The sequence below is a fragment of the Protopterus annectens genome, chromosome 1.part1, assembly GCF_019279795.1.
Source record: "Protopterus annectens isolate FY-2018-M chromosome 1.part1, PAN1.0, whole genome shotgun sequence".
Taxonomy (NCBI): Eukaryota; Metazoa; Chordata; order Ceratodontiformes; family Protopteridae; genus Protopterus; species Protopterus annectens.
This window is the reverse complement of record NC_056726.1, coordinates 1,940,467,017-1,940,492,871: the sequence shown is the minus strand read 5'-3', so window position 1 is coordinate 1,940,492,871 and position 25,855 is coordinate 1,940,467,017.

Sequence of the window (25,855 nt, the reverse complement as noted above, 5' to 3'; positions counted from 1 at the left end):
TGAGATATACAAAGATCAGGAGTGCAAACTTTTGCCCTGAATATGTGTGTGTGTGTGTGTGTGTGTGTGTGTGTGTGTGTGTGTGTGTGTGTGTGTGTGTGTGTGTTTGTGTGTGAGTGTAAGGGGTGCAATTGGCATTCCCTCTTGAGAAAAGAAATTGCTTTGTGTGTTTTGTCACCATTATAGTGTTGCTTACCCTACAATGTGATCATTTGGGATGTTAGATGTTTTGTTGATAATAATCCCATGCTTACTAAACAAAACACACTTAGTCAAATTCCCTCTGTAGTAATATTTTTATAATGGAACTTTCCATGTTTGGTGAATTCATCTAAAATACACTAATTAGCAAAATTAATTAATTAGTATTAAATAACATCACTGAACTTCCAATATACCTCATGTTATTCTAATGATAAATGTGATAATTATATGATGTTACATCTACTGGTAACATGTATTGTTTTATTATATATATTATATATATTATTTAATATTATATATGTGAATTCTTCTTCATGAGATCTGTTGTTCCAGCTACTATTGGACCTGTCTGTGAAGTTTTCTTCTACATAGGTTAATAGATTAGTGCCAGGCTAACTGCTCTTGCAGGCCATTTTAATCTTAGTCAAATACCTCATATGAGAAGCAAGCCTTGCATCTTGTAGGGGCAAGATAAAAACACCTTAACCATTATGCCGACCTTCCCCTCATTTTTGCCTGCAAAGCCTGTTATTGCATGACTTTGGGTCTGTCTGTACATAAGACATTATAATCACTGGGTGTAGCAATTTCAGTAATTAATGTTACTTGTGTCTTCTTTTCATGGACTACTATATCTGTTTTTCTCACAGGTGTTTTTTTAACTGTTGGCAATGAGTGATCCCATGGCTCATGTTTCCAATGCTCCTCAGATACTTCAATATTGTAATGTTTGTACAATCCCCAGTGCAACAATCTTTGCACATCATACCTCTCAACTTCTAACTTCTTAGTGCAAGAAATCTGGACAAAGCCTGACAAAATGGGCGGACAAAGGTCCAAAAATAGGGACATATTTTAAATATTACTCTTATGAATGTATAAAGCTGCTAGAGTAACAGGGTTTGTTTTAATATACATTTCTGAAAGACTTGAAGTCTAAAATGCAAATGTATGTCATTATTTATTTCTTCAATCCTTAGATCATCCCAATGATTTGTCAGAAAATGACAAATTTTATGAGGAACAGACCACAAATATGAGCCAAAATCTGGACATTCTATGAAAATCTGGACAGTTGAGATGTATGTGTCACATTATTATGCCTTTCAGTATACAGGCCACCTGCTATTATATCACTCCCAGCAACCAGATGTGTGAATGTTTCCAGTTCTGTTTGACAAAACCTATATTTTTCAGTTTTTACACATGTTCACAAGACTTTGTAAACTGACATGTGCGTAGTCCACTATTCTGGGCTACCAATATTAACTTTTCATCTTTTGGTTTAAATTCACCTTTCCTTAACCATTCTTGCATCAGATCCCAATTGACATAAGGTTGTTCCAAGAGGTTTTTTGTGCTACAACTGTATATATGTCTGGTTTCACATTTCTTGCCTTCTCATCTGATCCTTCTCCTGATATTTTTTCTTTTGCTTTTTAACACATTCATTTCCTGCTTGACACTGATATGTTTCTGCTAAACTAGCCAGAGAAATAATCTTAGACTGGTTCTCATGTTTTAAAACTTTCACTATGTTTGGATCTTGTGAGGTCAGCAGATACATGCGCAGACTTATGATTGCTGTACTGTACATGCAATCTGTTTTGAGTAGACCCATATCCGCTTCAGAATAAGGAATATATGATATTGGTATACACTGATTTTTATATATTTGAAAAACATGAAGCATTTTTCTTGTTTTCCTGTCCAACTTATCCAGCACCTTTTGGGGGCTAGTCAATCACCTCCAAAACTGTAAATTAGAACTGGAAGATCAAATCAGTTTTTAGCCTGGACTTTGTTCCTAGATGCTGGTGCTGTTTTCAGTATTAATTTTAGTCTTCTAAAATATGTTTTGTTAAGTTTTGTTTATATTTGTACATGTTTTATTGTTGATCCTTCATCAGTTCGTAAATATTTATACACTCCCTCCTGTTCAAGTTCCTTTACATTGGATTCCTGTCCCAGACTGATATTTTCTTGGTGCTGCAGCTTTCCTACTTAAAAGATTGCTTTTGAACATATATCAAGGACAAATGACATTGTTATATTATGTGAGAAAGTTTTGACCAGTTGCAGTTATGATTTAAGCTCTTCTTCTGATGAACTATGCCATTTTAAATTATCCACAAAAAGAAGTCTTTACACTTCATTGTTTAGTGAGAGCCAAATTGTAACCATGACATAACCTGCTAAGTAAAGAGTGTAATGTATTGAGGGCAAGACAAAAAAGCAGCAGTGAATCATACTGAAATATTCGCCTTTGAATTTTTATCCCTGGGATAATAATTTTTCCTTCATTATGGCTTACCTGCAAAGTGATTTGCCACTGTTTAATGGTCACTGTAATATAATTGATCAAAGTAGAGTGTCTGTTATACATCTGTAAGCACTCTTTGGTTTGTGAATGTGAGATGCAGTCAAATGCTTTTATATAGTCTATCCATGCTATACTTAGATTCTTCCCCTTTTACAATTCTCCATTATGACTTTATTTAACAACAAATGTTCCTTTGTTTCATATGAATTCCTTTTGTTACCCTTTTTTTACATTGCCATGATTGAATATTCTTCTAAATGACAGTAAACTCTGTCAGCATCAATTCCAGTATATACTTTATACATCGTCTGAAGGCAAGTTATTGGTCTATAGTTTTTAGAATAGCTTGCAGGTTCACTCTTAAGGAGGATTACTGTTTTTCCTTTTAACCAGGCTAGAGTCTGTTAAGCATGCACATACAAGTAGTTCTTACTCAGGGTTAAATCTTTGTTTGAAGATGTTAATACTTTTAGCCAGAAGTTAAATACTGCATATGGGCCTGGGATTCTCCAGTTAGGAGTTTTTCTTAATTTTGTTTCAATTTCTCTGGTTTCATTCCATTTCATATCCTGTACATTTTAAGTTCTTACTGTTTCCTTTACTTCTTGTATTCATTCAGCATTTTTGTTATGTTCCACAGGGTCTATATAGATATTTCTCCACAATTTTTCTTTCTTCTTTTTTTGGTCATATTTTTATTCTTTTTTCTTTGTTTCCCAGTTCTCTATAAAACATGTTTAAGTCACCAATGAACTGCTTATTTTAAACTTTCCCTTTATATTTATCTGCATATCTTTTAAGTTTTTCTGCCTGTGGTGATGTCTTTAGTCTATTATTTGCAGTAGTGTTCAATATATCCTGGTCTATTCTTATATTACTTGTTGCTTTTATTATGTTCATCTGTCTGAGTATTTTTGTTGATCTGTTCCCACTTCTATACTCTTCTAACAGTGATATGTCTTGCCTTAATTACTTTATGGTTTATCTTTTCAAATCTTCCATGATAGCATTTGATTTCTTCCCTTCCATTATTGCTCTGTGTTTTTGTGGTAAAGCTTTATCTGTTATATCACACGAACTTCTGTTAATAGTCTTAATGACTCTGTTAATTTGTTTTATCAGACTTCTAACATTTTGAGTCTCATTGACTTTCTGTAATCTATTTTTTCATTGATCTTAATATGTCTATCCATCAAACAGCTCTTCTCCTTAGCTCATTTTCTTTTAAGCTGAGGGACTATTCTTTGTACTTTGTTTCCTGTAGGCATTCAATAAAAAGTTCCAGAACATCATCCTGTGACATATTCTCTTCAGCTACATCCTGCATTGTCCATTGCTCTTTCATATGGAAACTTGCTGGTCAGTCACTCTGCAGCACTGACTGCATCAGAGTTGCCACTGTTCCTGCTCCTTCCCTTGCTATGCAACTCTGAATTAACTTTTATATTGGTTTCCTATTGAAGGCTCTAGAGTATCTTCATGTGAGAATTGATCAGATGCTTCCCATTCAACCTGATTTTTCTTAATTTGGGAACTCATTGTTCTATCATGCTGTGACATTACCAGAGTTGGATTTTCTACACCAAATTCTTCACTACACAGGTAATCCACAACTTCATTTTGCATTTCTTTTCTTTAACTTTTGCATTACTAATCCTCTTTTTTACTTTCCCACTTTATTTTCTTATTTTTTTGTGTTATGAATTTTTTCAGATCTGGATACCTTTGCCTGTATTTATTTAAAACTATCTTTGATGTTGCTTTTTTGTATTGATAAGTTTTGCTTTCTCCTCTGCATAAATATTGCATCATATTAAATCTCTCTTTCTTTCCCATGTCAAGATTTCTTCTTTGTCTTCCACTTCTTACTTTAGGGATTCATTGTTCCATCATGCTGTGATATAAAATGTGTCAGACTTTCAACACTAACAGCTGATTTGATAAAGCCTACACGGTAGTGCACCATTTTGGATTCAGTAAGTGGCTCTACACAATGTGTAGAACCGTGCACAGATGCACAAACAAGGTAAACATCGTGGAATGCAAATTTCACCATAAGCAGCTGAATTGTATGCTAATCAACCAATCCAAGAAGGAGGAATTATTCAATGAGGTATAAAGCAACAGTGTAGACTCAGTGATGTTTTTTTTCCTGTGAATTCCAAACCCTATTGGAATACAGCCACGGAAAGCAGTCTGCACACAAATAATGTTAGGGGCTACTTTTACTTTACTTTATGTGTTATGTGCAACAGGTGAAGTCTATGCTGCTGCTGCTGCTAACAGACCAAGGTCAAGAAGGAGAGGAGTTTTTAGACCTCAGGTAACTTATCACAACCTACATGATGTGGAAATTGTAGAGTGCTACAAGATGGATAGAGACACACTACAGGAACTCTGCAACCTCTGTCATCCTAAGCTCAGAGCCAGAGCAATCCGAGGAGAGCCCATCCCAGTGGAGAGAAAGATATGTGTACCACTTAGAATCTTAGCTACAGGTATATTTCACAGACCAACAGGGGACATGCTGGGGATGTCACAGGAATTTGCTCCCAGATTATTTTGTTTCTTTCTTTTTGGGTTTAGAGGAATTTTTCAATTTCCATTTTCTTATTTTACTCTTTCTCCTATAAAATATTTTCCAGGGTTTATGTACAAATAATCATTGATCCTCAGAATCATATTTTTCACTGGCTAGAACTTCAAAAAAAATTCTTAATGTCTAGCCCTTCTCTTAACCTCTCTTTCTACATGCAAACTCTATCATCCTTTCTGATTTCAGTATTATGGTGTCATTTTATGTTCTCACTCACACAGTTGGCCTTCTCTTCTTTTTCAAAAACAGTTTTACTTAGTTTGTTGCTGGTCTCCTTTTTTAAACAATGTCACTGCTACATATGTTTAAGTTCTGCATCTGTCACATTGTTATGCCTTTCAGTATACAGGCCACCTGCTATTATATCACACCCAGCAACAAGATGTGTGAATGTTTCCAGTTCTGTTTTACAAAACATATTTTTCAGTTTTTCACACATGTTCACTAGACTTTGTAAACTGACATGTGCGTAGTCCACTATTCTGGGCTGCCAATATTAACCATATGACAGTAATTCTAATATGTCTAATACAATTCTGTGATTCTATTCACAAGACTGATAGTTTCCAGCATCACAAAAGCAGCTTCTATTTTTTTAAGTGCGACGTTATCTTGTCCTGTGGCTGAATAGGAGACTCCAAGGATTTCTACCTAATTTAAGAAACAGTCATTAGAAGGAGATGTTGCTTTTTCTCAGATGGGATACAAATTCCCTTGAGAACATATCCTTTTTGCTCTCTGTATGAGTGAATAAGATAATAATATAACAAGATTACCAGGGTTCTGCAGCAAACCTTTCAGATTGTCAGAGCTGGTTGAGTCACATACATTTGTTGTTCAGGGCTCAGTAAAGATATAAACATAACTTTCAAGCTTGTTTTCAAACTTTCCTCAATTTATCAAGCTTGTATGATCTCAGATTTGAGATATACAAAGATCAGGAGTGCAAAATGTTGCCCTGAATATGTATGTGTGTGTGTGTGTGTGTGTGTGTGTGTGTGTGTGTGTGTGTGTGTGTGTGTGTGTGTGTGTGTGTGTAAGGGGTGCAATTGGCATTCCCTCTTGAGAAAAGAAATTGCTTTGTGTGTTTTGTCACCATTATAGTGTTGCTTACCCTACAATGTGATCATTTGGGATGTTAGATGTTTTGTTGATAATAATCCCATGCTTACTAAACAAAACACACTTAGTCAAATTCCCTCTGTAGTAATATTTTTATAATGGAACTTTCCAAGTTTGTTGAATTCATCTAAAATACACTAATTAAAAAAATTAATAAATTAGTATTAAATAACCTCACTGAACTTCCAATATACCTCATGTTATTCTAATGATAAATGTGATAATTATATGGTGTTACATGTACTGGTAACATGTATTGTTTTATTATATATATTATATATATTATTTAATATTATATATGTGAATTCTTCTTCATGAGATCTGTTGTTCCAGCTACTATTGGACCTGTCTGTGAAGTTTTCTTCTACATAGGTTAATAGGTTACTGCCAGGCTAACTGCTCTTGCGGGCCATTTTAATCTTAGCCAAATACCTCATATGAGAAGCAAGCCTTGCATCTTGTAGCGGCAAGGTAAAAACACCTTAACCATTATGCCGACCTTCCCCTCATTTTTGCCTGCAAAGCCTGTTATTGCATGACTTTGGGTCTGTCTGTACGTAAGACATTATAATCACTGGGTGTAGCAATTTCAGTAATTAATGTTACTTTTGTCTTCTTTTCATGGACTACTATATCTGTTTTTCTCACAGGTGTTTTTTTTAACTGTTGGCAATGAGTGATCACATGGCTCATGATTCCAATGCTCCTCAGATACTTCAATATTGTAATGTTTGCACAATCCTCAGTGCAACAATCTTTGCACATCATACCTCTCAACTTCTAACTTCTTAGTGCAAGAAATCTGGACAAAGCCTGACAAAATGGGCGGACAAAGGTCCAAAAATAGGGACATATTTTAAATATTACTCTTATGAATGTATAAAGCTGCTAGAGTAACAGGGTTTGTTTTAATATACATTTCTGAAAGACTTGAAGTCTAAAATGCAAATGTATGTCATTATTTAGTTATTCAATCCTTAGATCATCCCAATGATTTGTCAGAAAATGACAAATTTTATGAGGAACAGACCAAAAATATGAGCCAAAATCTGGACATTCTACGAAAATCTGGACAGTTGAGATGTATGTGTCACATTATTATGCCTTTCAGTATACAGGCCACCTGCTATTATATCACACCCAGCAACAAGGTGTGTGAATGTTTCCAGTTCTGTTTGACAAAACCTATATTTTTCAGTTTTTACACATGTTCACAAGACTTTGTAAACTGACATGTGCGTAGTCCACTATTCTGGGCTGCCAATATTAACTTTTCATCTTTTGGTTTAAATTCACCTTTCCTTAACCATTCTTGCATCAGATCCCAATTGACATAAGGTTGTTCCAAGAGGTTTTTTGTGCTACAACTGTATATATGTGTGGTTTCACATTTCTTGCCTTCTCATCTGATCCTTCTCCTGATATTTTTTCTTTTGCTTTTTGACACATTCAATTCCTGCTTGACACTGATATGTTTCTGCTAAACTAGCCAGGGAAATAATCTTAGACTGGTTCTCATGTTTTAAAACTTTCACTCTGTTTGGATCTTGTGAGGTCAGCAGATACATGCGCAGACTTATGATTGCTGAACTGTACATGCAATCTGTTTTGAGTAGACCCATATCTCCTTCAGAATAAGGAATATATGATATTGGTATACACTGATTTTTATATATTTGATAAACATGAAGCATTTTTCTTGTTTTCCTGTCCAACTAATCCAACACCTTTTGGGGGCTAGTCAATCACCTCCAAAACTGTAAATTAGAACTGGAAGATCAAATCAGTTTTTAGCCTGGACTTTGTTCCTAGATGCTGGTGCTGTTTTCAGTATTAATTTTAGTCTTCTAAAATACGTTTTGTTAAGTTTTGTTTACATTTGTACACGTTTTATTGTTGATCCTTCATCAGTTCATAAATATTTATACACTCCCTCCCTTTCAAGTTCCTTTACATCGGATTCCTGTCCCAGACTGATTTTTTATTGGTGCTGCAGCTTTCCTGCTTAAAAGATTGCTTTTGACCATATATCAAGGACAAATGACATTGTTATATTATGTGAGAAAGTTTTGACCAGTTGCAGTTATGATTTCAGCTCCTCTTCTGATGAACTATGCCATTTTAAATCATTCATAAAAAGAAGTCTTTATACTTCATTGTTTTCTGAGAGCCAAATTGTAACCATGACATAACCTGATAAGTAAACAGTGTAATGGAATGAGGGCAAGACAAAAGAGCAGCAGTGAATCATCCTGAAATATTCGCCTTTGAATTTTTATCCCTGGGATAATAATTTGTCCTTCATCATGGCTTAGCTGCAAAGTGATTTGCCACTGTTTAATGGTCACTGTAATATAATTGATCAAAGTAGAGTGTCTCTTATACATCTGTCAGCACTCTTTGGTTTGTGAATGTGAGATGCAGTCAAATACTTTTATATAGTCTATCCATGCTATACTTAGATTCTTCCCCTTTTACAATTCTCCATTATGACTTTATTTAACAACAAATGTTCCTTTGTTTCATATGAATTCCTTTTGTTACCCTTTTTTTACATTGCCATGATTGAATATTCTTCTAAATGACAGTGAACTCTGTCAGCATAAATTCCAGTATATACTTTATACATCGTCTGAAGGCAAGTTATTGGTCTATAGTTTTTAGAATAGCTTGCAGGTTCACTCTTAAGGAGGATTACTGTTTTTCCTGTTAACCAGGCTAGAGTCTGTTAAGCATGCACATACAAGTAGTTCTTACTCAGGGTTAAATCTTTGTTTGAAGATGTTAATACTTTTAGCCAGAAGTTAAATACTGCATATGGGCCTGGGATTCTCCAGTTAGGAGTTTTTCTTAATTTTGTTTCAATTTCTCTGGCTTCATTCCATTTCATATCCTGTACATTTTAAGTTGTTACTGTTTCCTTTACTTCTTGTATTCATTCAGCATTTTTGTTATGTTCCACATGGTCTATATAGATATTTCTCCACAATTTTTCTTTCTTCTTTTTTTGGTCATACTTTTATTCTTTTTCCTTTGTTTCCCAGTTCTCTATAAAACATGTTTAAGTCACCAATGAACTGTTTATTTTAACCTTTCCCTTTATATTTATCTGCATATCTTCTAAGTTTTTCTGCCTGTGGTGATGTCTTTAGTCTATTATTTGCAGTAGTGTTCAATATATCCTGGTCTTTTCTTATATTACTTGTTGCTTTTATTATGTTCATCTGTCTGAGTATTTTTGTTGATCTGTTCCCTCTTCTATACTCTTCTAACAGTGATATGTCTTGTCTTAATTACTTTATGGTTTATCTTTTCAAATCTTCCATGATAGCATTTGATTTCTTCCCTTCCATTATTGCTCTGTGTTTTTGTGGTAAAGCTTTATCTGTTATATCACACGAACTTCTGTTAATAGTCTTAATGACTGTGTTAATTTGCTTTATCAGACTTCTAACATTTTGAGTCTCATTGACTTTCTGTAATCTATTTTTTCATTGACCTTAATATGTCTATCCATCAAACAGTTCTTCTCCTTAGCTCATTTTCTTTTAAGCTGAGGGCCTATTCTTTGTACTTTGTTTCCTGTAGGCATTCAATAAAAATTTCCAGAACATCATCCTGTGACATATTCTCTTCAGCTACATCCTGCATTATCCATTGCTCTTTCATATGGAAACTTGCTGGTCAATCACTCTGCAGCACTGACTGCATCAGAGTTGCCACTGTTCCTGCTCCTTCCCTTGCTATGCAACTCTGAATTAACTTTTATATTGATTTCCTATTGAAGGCTCTAGAGTATCTTCATGTGAGAATTGATCAGATGCTTCCCATTAAACCTCATTTTTCTTAATTTGGGAACTCATTGTTCTATCATGCTGTGACATTACCAGAGTTGGATTTTCTACACCAAATTCTTCACTACACAGGTAATCCACAACTTCATTTTGCATTTCTTTTCTTTAACTTTTGCATTACTAATCCTCTCTTTTACTTTCCCACTTTATTTTCTTACTTTTTTGTGTTATGAAATATTTCAGATCTGGATACCTTTGCCTGTATTTATTTAAAACTATCTTTGATGTTGCTTTTTTGTATTGATTTATTTATTTTATTTTATTTTATTTATTTTACATTTGTTGACCGGGATAGTCCGACTGGATACATGTCCATTTTCAGCGGAGTCCCGGGGAGAAAAGCTCCAACAGGGTTAATCAAGGTACATAAAGACATATAGCATTGTATTCAGAGTGAGAAGATTATCACAATAGAAGGTACAAATGATAACATTACATTACATTCAGGTTAATTCACACTTAGTTGACTAATACAGAAATTGCCTACTTGTAGGAATTGCTCATGTGAAAGTTAGTCAGGGTTGATAAGTTTTGCTTTCTCCTCTGCATAAATATTGCACCATATTAAATCTCTCTTTCTTTCCCATTTCAAGATTTCTTCTTTGTCTTCCACTTCTTACTTTAGGGATTCATTGTTCCATCATGCTGTGACATAAAATGTGTCAGACTTTCAACACTAACAGCTTGATTTGATAAAGCCTACATGGTAGTGCACCATTTTGGATTCAGTAAGTGGCTCTACACAGTGTGTTAAACCGTGCACAGATGCACAAACAAGGTAAACATCGTGGAATGCAAATTTCACCATAAGCAGCTGAATTGTATGCTAATCAACCAATCCAAGAAGGAGGAATTATTCAATAAGGTATAAAGCAACAGTGTAGACTCGGTGATGTTTTTTTTCCTGAGAATTCCAAAACCTATTGGAATACAGCCACGGAAAGGAGTCTGCACACAAACAATGTTAGGGGCTACTTTTACTTTACTTTATGTGCTATGTGCAACAGGTGAAGTCTATGCTGCTGCTGCTGCTAACAGACCAAGGCCAAGAAGGAGAGGAGTTTTTAGACCTCAGGTAACTTATCACAACCTACATGGTGTGGAAATTGTAGAGTGCTACAAGATGGATAGAGACACACTATAGGAACTCTGCCACCTCTGTCATCCTAAGCTCAGAGCCAGAGCAAACCGAGGGGAGCCCATCCCAGTGTAGAGAAAGATACGTGTACCACTTAGAATCATAGCTACAGGTATATTTCACAGACCAACAGGGGACATGCTGGGGATGTCACAGGAATTTGCTCCCAGATTATTTTGTTTCTTTCTTTTTGGGTTTAGAGGATTTTTTCAATTTTCATTTTCTTATTTTACTCTCTCTCCTATAAAATATTTTCCAGGGTTTATGTACAAATAATGATTGATCCTCAGAATCATATTTTTCACTGGCTAGAACTTCAAAAAAAAATTCTTAATGTCTAGCCCTTCTCTTAACCTCTCTTCCTACATGCAAACTCTATCATCCTTTCTGATCTCAGTATTATGGTGTCATTTTATGTTCTCACTCACACAGTTGGCCTTCTCTTCTTTTTCAAAAACAGTTTTACTTAGTTTGTTGCTGGTCTCCTTTTTTAAACAATGTCACTGCTACATATGTTTAAGTTCTGCATCTGTCACATTGTTATGCCTTTCAGTATACAGGCCACCTGCTATTATATCACACCCAGCAACAAGATGTGTGAATGTTTCCAGTTCTGTTTTACAAAACCTATATTTTTCAGTTTTTCACACATGTTCACTAGACTTTTTAAACTGACATGTGCTTAGTCCACTATTCTGGGCTGCCAATATTAACCATATGACAGTAATTCTAATATGTCTAATACAATTCTGTGATTCTATTCACAAGACTGATAGTTTCCAGTGTCACAAAAGCAGCTTCTATTTTTTTAAGTGAGACGTTATCTTGTCCTGTGGCTGATTAGGAGACTCCAAGGATTTCTACCTAATTTAAGAAACAGTCATTAGAAGGAGATGTTGCTTTTTCTCAGATGGGATACAAATTCCCTTGAGAACATATCCTTTTTGCTCTCTGTATGAGTGGATAAGATAATAATATAACAAGATTACCAGGGTTCTGCAGCAAACTTTTCAGATTGTCAGAGCTGGTTGAGTCACATACATTTGTTGTTCAGGGCTCAGTAAAGATATAAACATAACTTTCCAGCTTGTTTTCAAACTTTCCTCAATTTATCAAGGTTGTGTGGTCTCAGATTTGAGATATACAAAGATCAGGAGTGCAAACTTTTGCCCTGAATATGTGTGTGTGTGTGTGTGTGTGTGTGTGTGTGTGTGTGTGTGTGTGTGTGTGTGTGTGTGTGTGTGTGTGTGTGTGTGTGTGTAAGGGGTGCAATTGGCATTCCCTCTTGAGAAAAGAAATTGCTTTGTGTGTTTTGTCACCATTATAGTGTTGCTTACCCTACAATGTGATCATTTGGGATGTTAGATGTTTTTGTTGATAATAATCCCATGCTTACTAAACAAAACACACTTAGTCAAATTCCCTCTGTAGTAATATTTTTGTAATGGAACTTTCCAAGTTTGTTGAATTCATCTAAAATACACTAATTAACAAAATTAATAAATTAGTATTAAATAACATCACTGAACTTCCAATATACCTCATGTTATTCTAATGATAAATGTGATAATTATATGGTGTTACATGTACTGGTAACATGTATTGTTTTATTATATATATTATATATATTATTTCATTTTATATATGTAAATTCTTCTTCATGAGATCTATTGTTCCAACTACTATTGGACTTGTCTGTGAAGTTTTCTTCTACATAGGTTAATAGGTTAGTGCCAGGCTAACTGCTCTTGCGGGCCATTTTAATCTTAGCCAAATACCTCATATAAGAAGCAAGCCTTGCATCTTGTAGCGGCAAAGTAAAAACACCTTAACCATGATGCCGACCTTCCCCTCATTTTTGCCTGCAAAGCCTGTTATTGCATGACTTTGGGTCTGTCTGTACATAAGACATTATAATCACTGGGTGTAGCAATTTCAGTAATTAATGTTACTTTTGTCTTCTTTTCATGGACTACTATATCTGTTTTTCTCACAGGTGTTTTTTTAACTGTTGGCAATGAGTGATCCCATGGCTCATGTTTCCAATGCTCCTCAGATACTTCAATATTGTAATGTTTGCACAACCCTCAGTGCAACAATCTTTGCACATCATACCTCTCAACTTCTAACTTCTTAGTGCAAGAAATCTGGACAAAGCCTGACAAAATGGGTGGACAAAGGTCCAAAAATAGGGACATATTTTAAATATTACTCTTATGAATGTATAAAGCTGCTAGAGTAACAGGGTTTGTTTTAATATACATTTCTGAAATACTTGAAGTCTAAAATGCAAATGTATGTCATTATTTAGTTATTCAATCCTTAGATCATCCCAATGATTTGTCAGAAAATGACAAATTTTATGAGGAACAGACCAAAAATATGAGCCAAAATCTGGACATTCTACGAAAATCTGGACAGTTGAGATGTATGTGTCACATTATTATGCCTTTCAGTATACAGGCCACCTGCTATTATATCACACCCAGCAACAAGATGTGTGAGTGTTTCCAGTTCTGTTTTACAAAACGTAGATTTTTCAGTTTTTCATACATGTTCACTAGACTTTGTAAACTGACATGTGCGTAGTCCACTATTCTGGGCTGCCAATATTAACTTTTCATCTTTTGGTTTAAATTCACCTTTTTGTAACCATTCTTGCATCAGATCCCAATTGACATAAGGTTGTTCCAAGAGGTTTTTTGTGCTACAACTGTATATATGTCTGGTTTCACATTTCTTGCCTTCTCATCTGATCCTTCTCCTGATATTTTATCTTTTGCTTTTTGACACATTCATTTCCTGCTTGACACTGATATGTTTCTGCTAAACTAGCCAGGGAAATAATCTTAGACTGGTTCTCATGTTTTAAAACTTTCACTCTGTTTGGATCTTGTGAGGTCAGCAGATACATGCGCAGACTTATGATTGCTGAACTGTACATGCAATCTGTTTTGAGTAGACCCATATCTCCTTCAGAATAAGGAATATATGATATTGGTATACACTGATTTTTATATATTTGATAAACATGAAGCATTTTTCTTGTTTTCCTGTCCAACTAATCCAACACCTTTTGGGGGCTAGTCAATCACCTCCAAAACTGTAAATTAGAACTGGAAGATCAAATCAGTTTTTAGCCTGGACTTTGTTCCTAGATGCTGGTGCTGTTTTCAGTATTAATTTTAGTCTTCTAAAATATGTTTTGTTAAGTTTTGTTTACATTTGTACACATTTTATTGTTGATCCTTCATCAGTTCATAAATATTTATACACTCCCTCCCTTTCAAGTTCCTTTACATCGGATTCCTGTCCCAGACTGATATTTTCTTGGTGCTGCAGCTTTCCTGCTTAAAAGATTGCTTTTGACCATATATCAAGGACAAATTACAATGTTATATTATGTGAGAAAGTTTTGACCAGTTGCAGTTATGATTTCAGCTCCTCTTCTGATGAACTATGCCATTTTAAATCATTCACAAAAAGAAGTTTTTATACTTCATTGTTTTCTGAGAGCCAAATTGTAACCATGACATAACCTATTAAGTAAAAAGTGTAATGGAATGAGGGCAAGACAGAAGAGCAGCAGTGAATCATCCTGAAATATTCACCTTTGAATTTTTATCCCTGGGATAATAATTTGTTCTTTATCATGGCTTAGCTGCAAAGTGATTTGCCACTGTTTAATGGTCACTGTAATATAATTGGTCAAAGTAGAGTGTCTCTTATACATCTGTAAGCACTCTTTGGTTGTTGAATGTGAGATGCAGTCAAATACTTTTATATAGTCCATCCATGCTATACTTAGATTCTTCCCCTTTTACAATTCTCCATTATGACTTTATTTAACAACAAATGTTCCTTTTTTTCATATGAATTCCTTTTGTTACCCTTTTTTTACATTGCCATGATTGAATATTCTTCTAAATGACAGTAAACTCTGTCAGCATCAATTCCAGTATATACTTTATACATCGTCTGAAGGCAAGTTATTGGTCTATAGTTTTTAGAATAGCTTGCAGGTTCACTCTTAAGGAGGATTACTGTTTTTCCTTTTAACCAGGCTAGTGTCTGTTAAGCATGCACATACAAAACGTTCTTACTCAGGGTTAAATCTTTGTTTGAAGATGTTAATACTTTTAGCCAGAAGTTAAATACTGCATATGGGCCTGGGATTCTCCAGTTAGGAGTTTTTCTTAATTTTGTTTCAATTTCTCTGGTTTCATTCAATTTCATATCCTGTACATTTTAAGTTCTTACTGTTTCCTTTACTTTTTGTATTCATTCAGCATTTTTGTTATGTTCCACATGGTCTATATAGATATTTCTCCACAATTTTTCTTTCTTCTTTTTTTGGTCATATTTTTATTCTTTTTTCTTTGTTTCCCAGTTCTCTATAAAACATGTTTAAGTCACCAATGAACTGCTTATTTTAAACATTCCCTTTATATTTATCTGCATATCTTCTAAGTTTTTCTGCCTGTGGTGATGTCTTTAGTCTATTATTTGCAGTAGTGTTCAATATATCCTGGTCTTTTCTTATATTACTTGTTGCTTTTATTATGTTCATCTGTCTGAGTATTTTTGTTGATCTGTTCCCTCTTCTATACTCTTCTAATAGTGATATGTCTTGTCTTAATTACTTTATGGTTTATCTTTTCAAATCTTCCATGATAGCATTTGATTTCTTCCCTTCCATTATTGCTCTGTGTTTTTGTGGTAAAGCTTTATCTGTTATATCACACGAACTTCTGTTAATAGTCTTAATGACTGTGTTAATTTGCTTTATCAGACTTCTAACATTTTGAGTCTCATTGACTTTCTGTAATCTATTTTTTCATTGATCTTAATATGTCTATCCATCAAACAGCTCTTCTCCTTAGCTCATTTTCTTTTAAGCTGAGGGCCTATTCTTTGTACTTTGTTTCCTGTAGGCATCCAATAAAAAGTTCCAGAACATCATCCTGTGACATATTCTCTTCAGCTACATCCTGCATTATCCATTGCTCTTTCATATGGAAACTTGCTGGTCAGTCACTCTGCACACTGACTGCATCAGAGTTGCCACTGTTCCTGCTCCTTCCCTTGCTATGCAACTCTGAATTAACTTTTATATTGGTTTCCTATTGAAGGCTCCAGAGTATCTTCATGTGAGAATTGATCAGATGCTTCCCATTCAACCTGATTTTTCTTAATTTGGGAACTCATTGTTCTATCATGCTGTGACATTACCAGAGTTGGATTTTCTACACCAAATTCTTCACTACACAGGTAATCCACAACTTCATTTTGCATTTCTTTTCTTTAACTTTTGCATTACTAATCCTCTCTTTTACTTTCCCACTTTATTTTCTTATTTTTTTGTGTTATGAAATTTTTCAGATCTGGATACAAACTATCTTTGATGTTGCTTTTTTGAATTGATAAGTTTTGCTTTCTCCTCTGCATAAATATTGCACCATATTAAATCTCTCTTTCTTTCCCATGTCAAGATTTCTTCTTTGTCTTCCACTTCTTACTTTAGGGATTCATTGTTCCATCATGCTGTGACATAAAATGTGTCAGACTTTCAACACTAACAGCTAGATTTGATAAAGCCAACACGGTAGTGCACCATTTTGGATTCAGTAAGTGGCACTACACAGTGTGTAGAACCGTGCACAGATGCACAAACAAGGTAAACATCGTGGAATGCAAATTTCACCATAAGCAGCTGAATTGTATGCTAATCAACCAATCCAAGAAGGAGGAATTATTCAATAAGGTATAAAGCAACAGTGTAGACTCGGTGATGTTTTTTTTCCTGTGAATTCCAAAACCTATTGGAATACAGCCACGGAAAGGAGTCTGCACACAAACAATGTTAGGGGCTACTTGTACTTTACTTTATGTGTTATGTGCAACAGGTGAAGTCTATGCTGCTGCTGCTAACAGACCAAGGTCAAGAAGGAGAGGAGTTTTTAGACCTCAGGTAACTTATCACAACCTACATGATGTGGAAATTGTAGAGTGCTACAAGATGGATAGAGACACACTACAGGAACTCTGCAACCTCTGTCATCCTAAGCTCAGAGCCAGAGCAAACCGAGGGGAGCCCATCCCAGTGGAGAGAAAGATATGTGTACCACTTAGAATCTTAGCTACAGGTATATTTCACAGACCAACAGGGGACATGCTGGGGATGTCACAGGTATTCGCATCCAGGATCCTCCATCAATTCTTGAATGCTATGCTCCAACATGCCAGTGACCACATATTCCTTCCCTGTAATCCTGATGATAGGGCCAGAAATATGCAGGAGTTCTACCCTGTAGCACACTACTCTGAAGTATTGGCTGCTACAGATTGCACACATATAGAAATTAAGGCACCACCCAGGGGGCAGGGATGGCTCTACATTAAGAGACAGGGCTTTCCCTCTATTAACTGCCAAGATGTGTATAATGCCAAGGGAATCATATACCACAGGGTTGTTTAATGCGGGATGCAAGTTATGCACTGGAAACATGGCTGATGGCAACCCTCAGAAATGCACACACACCTGCTAAAGAATGTCATAATGCGGAATGCACTCAAACCAAAAATATTATGGAGCATGTGTTTGGGTGGCTTAAGTCATGGTTCTATGCCTAGATACATCTGGGGAAGCCATGCAGTACAATCCATGGACATGTATTGAAATATTCACAGTATGTGCCATGCTATACAACATCATCCTGAGAAAACAGCTTCACCAGGATCAACAAGTTGAAGGAGCACATATCCAACCACCAATACCAAGGTCACCACAGCCACATGCAGATGAGCAGTTGGTGGGAACTAGCAGCTGCTGTGGGTGTAGGCACATAACAATCACTCACAACCAAAGGCCCTAAAACCTTCCTCCTATGCACATACATATAGTAACATTGATGCCAGGCAACTCTCACAATCTTTACCTCCCCATGTATTGGCTATGAACTGCTTGCATTAGATAGAGTCAGCGCTGAACTAAAACTGCTGCAACGGCTGGATTTACATGGTAAGTGTTGAGCCTAACTTAGGGTGTATTGTGTAATAATATTAATGACTGGCATATCCTTACATTGTGTTACTTGGTCATGTAAGCAAATAAAAGTTGGGTTATTTATAAAAACATTACCTTAACAACTGACATCAGATACTTATTTGACTTATATGTGTCCATTATTAAGTAGTAGGTCTAAGGCATCAATGATTCATGCTGTCATACCTCTCAAAAGTAATGATGGTCACTGCATGCCCTCTGCTTAGTACCATACGTTTGTATTGGAAAATCATTAAAGACAGAAATTGGAAGTAACAATACAGGTTTCAGTTTCTGACTTCACAACCCTCACAAGATCATTAACAATAAAGATGTAAAATTTTGATGCTATCAACTGTCTATCTTTCTAAGACCAATATAAGTAAAAGGTAAAATTACCAGTTCAACATCACAAATGCAGATATACTGAGCACTAAGTCAGCTATGCGCCCTGAGCATCAGACACAAATGTTATGTATCCCTGAATCCAAAAGATGCAAAACAGGGATATGGCCCAATTATCATCACTTGCACAGGGTGTTGGGGAAGGCAGGAATCCTAGGCTGACACAAAAGGTCTGTGAGTGTGTGAGAGTAAAAAGGAGAAGCAGGCAGACATTTGGATAAAGCAAAAAATGGCCAGTGAGACAAAATGAGTTTTAAGCTGCATGGCTGAACCATGTAACTGTTGTGTGTGTGTCTGTAGGAGTCCTCCAGTTAAAATTGATGTGTGAGTGTCTGCATGAAAACAGCCAATCTCTGTGCTACCTCAACATCTTGGCAAGTTGGACAGGTGTGAGCCATGCATGGTAGAGATGGCAGTTCATTGTTGTCATCCCTGACCATGAGAACTGGCTCTTCCACTTCCACTTGCACTGGCACATCCACATCCATGGTTAGATGCACTGATGCTACCTGAACATGACTGATGTTTGCTGAAAAAGCTCCCCTCATGATACACCCAGGACCATGACACCATGGCCTACCAGATCTGGGTGTGGACAGCTCATCCACTGATGGAACAGTGGAAATACTGCCACTATGGTTGTATGATCCAGCACAGCCACATTTTCTAATAGCAAATGATGTGGCTGATCTATGCCCATGAGGATGCCATTCTCCAATCAGCAGATGTTACATCACAGACACCGATCATTCTAATGTGTCCAACATGGTGGAGGCAGTCACACGTCAGCCTGTACTACATCTACAACCCTAAGTATTTCTGTGGAGCACCTATGGGAACATTCCTGTGCCTCCATGATGGCCCTAGACATAAGTTGAGTGGAATGGAAAGAGACACCTGGATCAGGTGGAGGATGGATAGCAGGCATCTTCTGAGCACACCTAACAACCCTCCTATGTAGCACTTTGACCACACTTTGGCTAAAGCCAGAGTCAACAGGCATTCAAGCCACAGTAACCACACCTGTTCAATTGGCTCACCCTTCCACCTGTCCAATATCTGTGGACTCACTGGAATAAGTAAATGTAGGCCTACTGGCTGTGTGCGATGGAATTTCACGGGATGGCTGTATGTCACTTCAGTATCAGATGCAACCTCTTCATCCCCCGACTGTGCATCTGTTTGGCCATCATCATCATTAGAGTCTGCTGATACTCTGACATCATGTGTTAAGAGTCTTACATTTCCACTGTCAGGATCACCTGTGATAATAAACAACAAACACCAGAACAATTAATACCTAAACTACAATGCTCCAGTATATGCTAACAAAATAACAGTGCTGTCACTATCAGACAGTACAGCAGTATACACAGCAGTCTGGACATGAACATCACACTAAAATATTTTTTGTATTGCTCATCAGTACTGACATAAAAATGTTTGGCTTATCATGTGCAGATGAGGATATCCTCTACATGCCTGATGGTCCTAAAAGAAGTTAAGGAAAAGAATAGGATAACATCATCACAATTAACAGCAACACAGGGGGTAATACTTCCCCCCTTTATATGTCCAATAACTATACTTTCAGCAAGAACTTGGATGACAATTTCAATCTAAGCTAATCAATCAGAATGCATTGTTAACTGTAGCAATCATCAATTCCCCCCAAAAAGCATTTCTTGTGAAACAGAAGTAATGTATTGATTTATAGTTTTACTGTACAACAGTATTCAATAACTGAGATACAAAAGCCTACCGCCCACCTGAAAGCTTTTCCTGGGACATGCTTGCTGTCCCTGGAAGAGTAGCACCAATGTTGAGGACATGCTGTTCTGCACTTTCCTGAGAGCTGTCTGGATCCCTGACAGTGGACATGAACTCTTCATTTGGTGTTAGTGGTGGCTCTAGAGCAGCCCCCAAGTACCCATCCAATCATCGCCCACTGCAGCTGCTCTCCACCGTGTAGATGAGATCATGTCTGTGGTCCTGTGGTATACCTGCTCATTTGTCCTGCTGTGGCTACCAACAGCATTAACATCCTTGATGATTTGCTGCCAAATCTGCATTCTGCATGACATATCTTCTTATTCCTTTCAAGCAGAATTGCACCATGTTGATTAAAAGCATCAACAATGACCTGATTTTCATTGACAGTGAAGGGTGGTCTTCAGGAACTGATACACCTGGGTGGCATAGTCTTAGGTGTCCTAAAGGACAGAAGGATAATAGATATAAGTATCACATAACTACAAAATAACTGCTCCCAGATAGAACAAAAATGGTAGCATTTCAGTATTATCCACTGGAGAAACATAAAACAATGTAAAGATTTGAAATACAAATAGGCTGGATGCAAAAAAGGAGAGTAATAATAGCAACATATCCTTGTATGTGCCATAACAGAAATGCAGCTTTGCCCCCCCCCCCAAAAAAAAAAAGAACAGGCAAATGACACATTTTGCTAATAAACCATGTTTGAAAAGCTAAAAATGCTATAAAATGAACTGTCCCTGAAGCATGTCTACAGATTTAACACAGAACATTCCATGTTAAGGTATTTACAATCATGTATACCTGTGAAATGCCCTGACATAAATGCCCATGGTGTCAGTGCACTTCTAACTAATGCATACAGATAAAGGTGCAAAAGCCTTTGCTAATCAAAATATTAAACTATTATACATATTTTTATAGGACGGCACAGTGGAAAGAATCATTATGAAAACTCAGTCGGTTGCTGTCTATGTGATAATTTGTGGGTACTTTGTTTTTCCCAAAGGGGATGAATATACATTTTTTGGCATTTAGTTTAAGGCCATGACTCCGGCATCAGTTGTCCGTTTCTGTGAGGCCTTTTTGTAGGATGTATGTGTCCGCTGGTGTATTGACTATGGCGCCTAGTTTGCAGTCATCTGCGAACTTTGTCAGCCACAACCCTCCCATGTTTGCTTTAACATCTGAGAAATAAATGCCGAACAAGAGGAGTCCCAGAACAGATCCCTGTGGGACACCACTTGTGACTGGCTTTGAGTCTGACATTGCTCCAGTGATTTTATCTTTATGGGTTCTGTCCTTTAGCCAGTTTTCAACCCATCTAGTGACATAAGGGTTTACATTTAAGCTGTTGAGCTTATCTATGATGCCTGAGTGGGGCATTGTGTTGAAGGCCTTAGCCAAGTCCGGGTAGGCTGTATGGACTGCTTTGCCCTCATCAATGGCTCTAGTGACTGTTTTGAAAAAGTCAACCAGGTTCAAAAGGCAGGATCTGCCCTTTACAAAGCCGAACTGGGTGGGGTCAAGTGTCTGTAGGTCCCCAATGTCTCTGTTTATGAGTTCCATAATGATTCTTTCCATAGCTTTGCAGGCCAGGCTGGTTAAGCTTATGGGGCGGTAGTTCCCAGGGTCTGTAGAGGTACCCCCTTTGTGGAGTGGGACCACTGTTGCTGTACGCCAGTGTTCAGGTACATATCCTGTAGTAAGGCAAAGGTTAAATAGCATTTTTATGTGCGGGTTTAGCTCCTCTTGGAGTTCACGTAGCACGCAAGTCGGGATACCGTCAGGTCCCACTGATGCTGTGTTTTTAGCTTTGCTGAGGGCGGCTCTCACCTGGACATCTGAGATGACAGGGAGATTACATTCAGCTGGGATAAGTATTTCTTCTTTTGGGGGTGAGGGAGGGGAGAAATTTGCACTGAACCTGTCAGCCAGAATGTTGGCAATATCTGTGGGTTCAGTGTATTTTTTGTTGTTGTGAACTAACTCTGAGCATATCTGAGGGTTTCCGCCCAGGTTTCTAACATAGCTGAAGAAGGCTTTGTGGTTATCTTTAGTGTCCTTAGCGATTTTTCTCTCAAAGCTGGCCTTGGATGTTTTTATGAGAGAATGCAGCTGCTAGTGTTGATCAGAGATGTCTTCCCTTTATGGGATTTTGCTCTGTCGTGCAGTAGCTTCCTTCTTTTGTTATACAATTTGTTTATGGCTGAGGTCCACCAGATAGGACGCTTGCCTTTGGTGGAGAGGGACTTGGATTTATTTGGGATTGCATGATCCATGCATTCTTGGAGATGTCCATAGAAAGCATTTGTGAAGGATTCAGCATTGTGGGATGTGGTATCCACTGGCCCAGTGGGCTTAAAGGATACCATCTCAGTCTTAAGAAGAGTGAAGTCTGCTTTTGAGAAGTTTTTCACTGTGGTCTTTTGTGCTGGGGTGGAGGTGGGATATGTATATCCAGGGTGATTAGTTTGTGGTCAGATCTCACTAGTGAGGGGTATACCTCCGGTGTGGAGCATTTTATCCCCATGTTTGTGATGATCAGGTCTAGTATATTATCTCCCCTAGTGGGAGAGGTGACTAGTTGTTCCAGTACATTTGAATTTATGAATTCCAGGAACCTTTGGGCTAGGGTGTTAGGGCTAGAATAATGTACCCAATCTATGTTAGGGTAGTTGAAGTCTCCCAGTATGATGGTATTTTGTGATACATTCATATCCTCCAATGTCTTCAGGAAGGCTGAGTTGGTTTCCTGAGATTGGGAGGGTGGTCTGTAACATGCTACCAGTTGTATAGCAGTTTTGCCTATGGTTAGTTGCACCTGTATGGTCTCCGATGCTTCATGTGTTGCTACTAACCTGGAGGTGTGGGTATCCTTGATGAATATGGACACTTCCCCTCCCTTTGTGGTTCAGTCCGGGTTTTGGGGCCGAAAAGCATGATACGAGGTATAGCCTGGTAGCGCTGGGGTGCTCTCAGGAGCCTTGAACCAGGTTTCAGTTACTGCACAGACGTCGATGTTCTCCATACTGAGGAGTGCATCGACTGCCTGCATCTTGAGATTTAGACTTCTGGCGTTGAGCAGCATTACCCTTAGTTTTTTTCCATTTTTGTTATCTAAGGAGGTGGGTTTGTCTTTTGAACCTTGCCTAAAAAAGTCACTATGGGGGTGGCAAGAGCCTTAACCAATATCCGGAAGCCCAGTGGTGACAGGTGCAAGCCGTCCCTTGCGAAGCAGCATGGCTTGTCCAACATGTCATCCCAGGCAGACAGACATTGGATCCCCTTAGAATGACACCAGTACTTGAGCCAATTATTAAAGCTGATCATCTTGTCTCTGTATTGTGGCATCATTCTTCGTGAGGGCAAGATGCTGCTCAGGGTCAGGGTCAGGGTCATACCAGCCTGGGCTACATAATCAGAAAGCTCCTCTATGTCTCTTTTCATGTAGTCCAGGGAGGTACGTCTCAGGTCATTCATGCCAGCATGGACAATGACGGAGTCATATTTGTACTTGCTTTGGAGTGACCTGAGTGCGTGTGTTATGTGGCGGATCCTAGCTCCCAATAGGCAGCTCACAGTCACCCTCTCCTTGTTCAGCCTGGTAAGCAGGACATCAGTGTGTCTGACTATAGAGTCACCTATTACTAGTGTATCAGGCATGGTGTTTGGCCTTATGGGCTGTGACTGATTGACACACTGATTTACTGAAGTATGTGTTGCATGTGTTTTGTTTTGAGGTGGTGGATTTTTGGATGTCTGCTTTGGGAGCCTCTGTTGTTTTGGTAAGTTTTTTATTAGAGCCTCCGAGTATGTCTTTGTGTTTTTATGTGTTTGGTCTGCACTTGTGGTAGGTCTATGTGGGACTGGGTTTGCTGTGTGTGTGGTTACCATCTCCTCCTGTCTGGTCATGCCAGCCCTGAGTTGAGAGAGTTCAGCCTCCAGTTTGGCTATATAGTTGCATCTCTCACATGTATTTGTGTTTGTTGGGAGGAGGAGAGGGTTGTCTGTGTACATGAGACAATTGTAGCATTGTCTCAAGATACCCAGATTAACCAGCTTAACTGGAGAGGACGCCAGTACTCTACCACTCAACATGCTAGAACAGTATAAAGGAGTGCTGTGCCTCTAAGGGAAGTGGATATTCACAGGAGTGGTAGGTGGATGTAGTGCTTACTTAGTATGAGAGTGCTTACTTAGTAGAGAAGTTTTGAGAACTAGTGCTAGGCTTATAATATAGCGAGTAGTCTGATTATACTAACAGTAGAGCTTCCTTAAGGGAAAATTTGAAGAGCAGACTTGGTGGAGCCAGAAGAAGTTTAACCTTGTTTAACTGGCACTGCGCTATGCACACAACCGCATGGTTTCCCAGCAGCTGCAGCCATTGAGCACCTACAGACAGGACTCAGAGAGCCAATAATTGAAACCAGATACATTCAATTAATTCTTTTAGGCATCGTGCAAACCCACTAAGTGGTGTTGTGCAGCAGTTAACACAGAGATCTTAAGAATGATTAGTAAATTAGAAAATGTCATGTAACTAGTCCTGTGGCAGCAGATGTAAGTATAGGACAGAAGTACAGATGGTTCTGGGCTCTAGTACAGGGTGTGCAACCTTTTTCTTACTGTTGTGACAGTGCAGTTTATAGCAAGGAACTGAAAAATAGACAAGTGTTATGTCAACATTCTTGTGACAACAGGTGTAAGTATAGGACTGCCATAGACATGGATATTCCATACACATTTACTGTTGTTCCACTTCTCATTATATTCACTCTCATTTATAACACTTTAGATAGTAGAACTGATATGAATTATATGCATATCTACAGACCCTGGAAACTACAGACCCATAAGTCTCACTAGTCTTATATGTAAAGACATGGAAAGAATTATCATGGAGATGATCAACAGAGATATAGTAAACCTCCAGACACTGGACCCAACCCAGTTTGGTTTCGTCAGGGGCAGATCATACCTACTAAATCTGGTGGACTTCTTTGAGAAGGTCACAAAAGTAATGGAGGAGGGCAAAATTGTTCACACTGCCTACCTTCACCTGGCCAAGTCATTTGATAAAATACCCCACTTGGGCATTGTTGGCAAACTCAAGAGGTTAGGTGCATACCCGTATGCCACCCGGTGGATAGACAACAGGCTCACAGACAGTACCCAGGAAGTTAGAATTGGGAAGCCCACCTGTACCAAGAGGCCAGTCACAAGTGGAGTCTCTCAGGGGTCAGTCCTTGGACCACTCCTTTTTCACATTTATTTCTCAGAAGTCAAAGCCAATGTCAGATTACAAATTAGAAGCTTTCATTTAATCTTACACTGCACAAATGTTCACCAGGAGGGGCTGACACAGACAAACAACTAGTGTTAGAGCCAT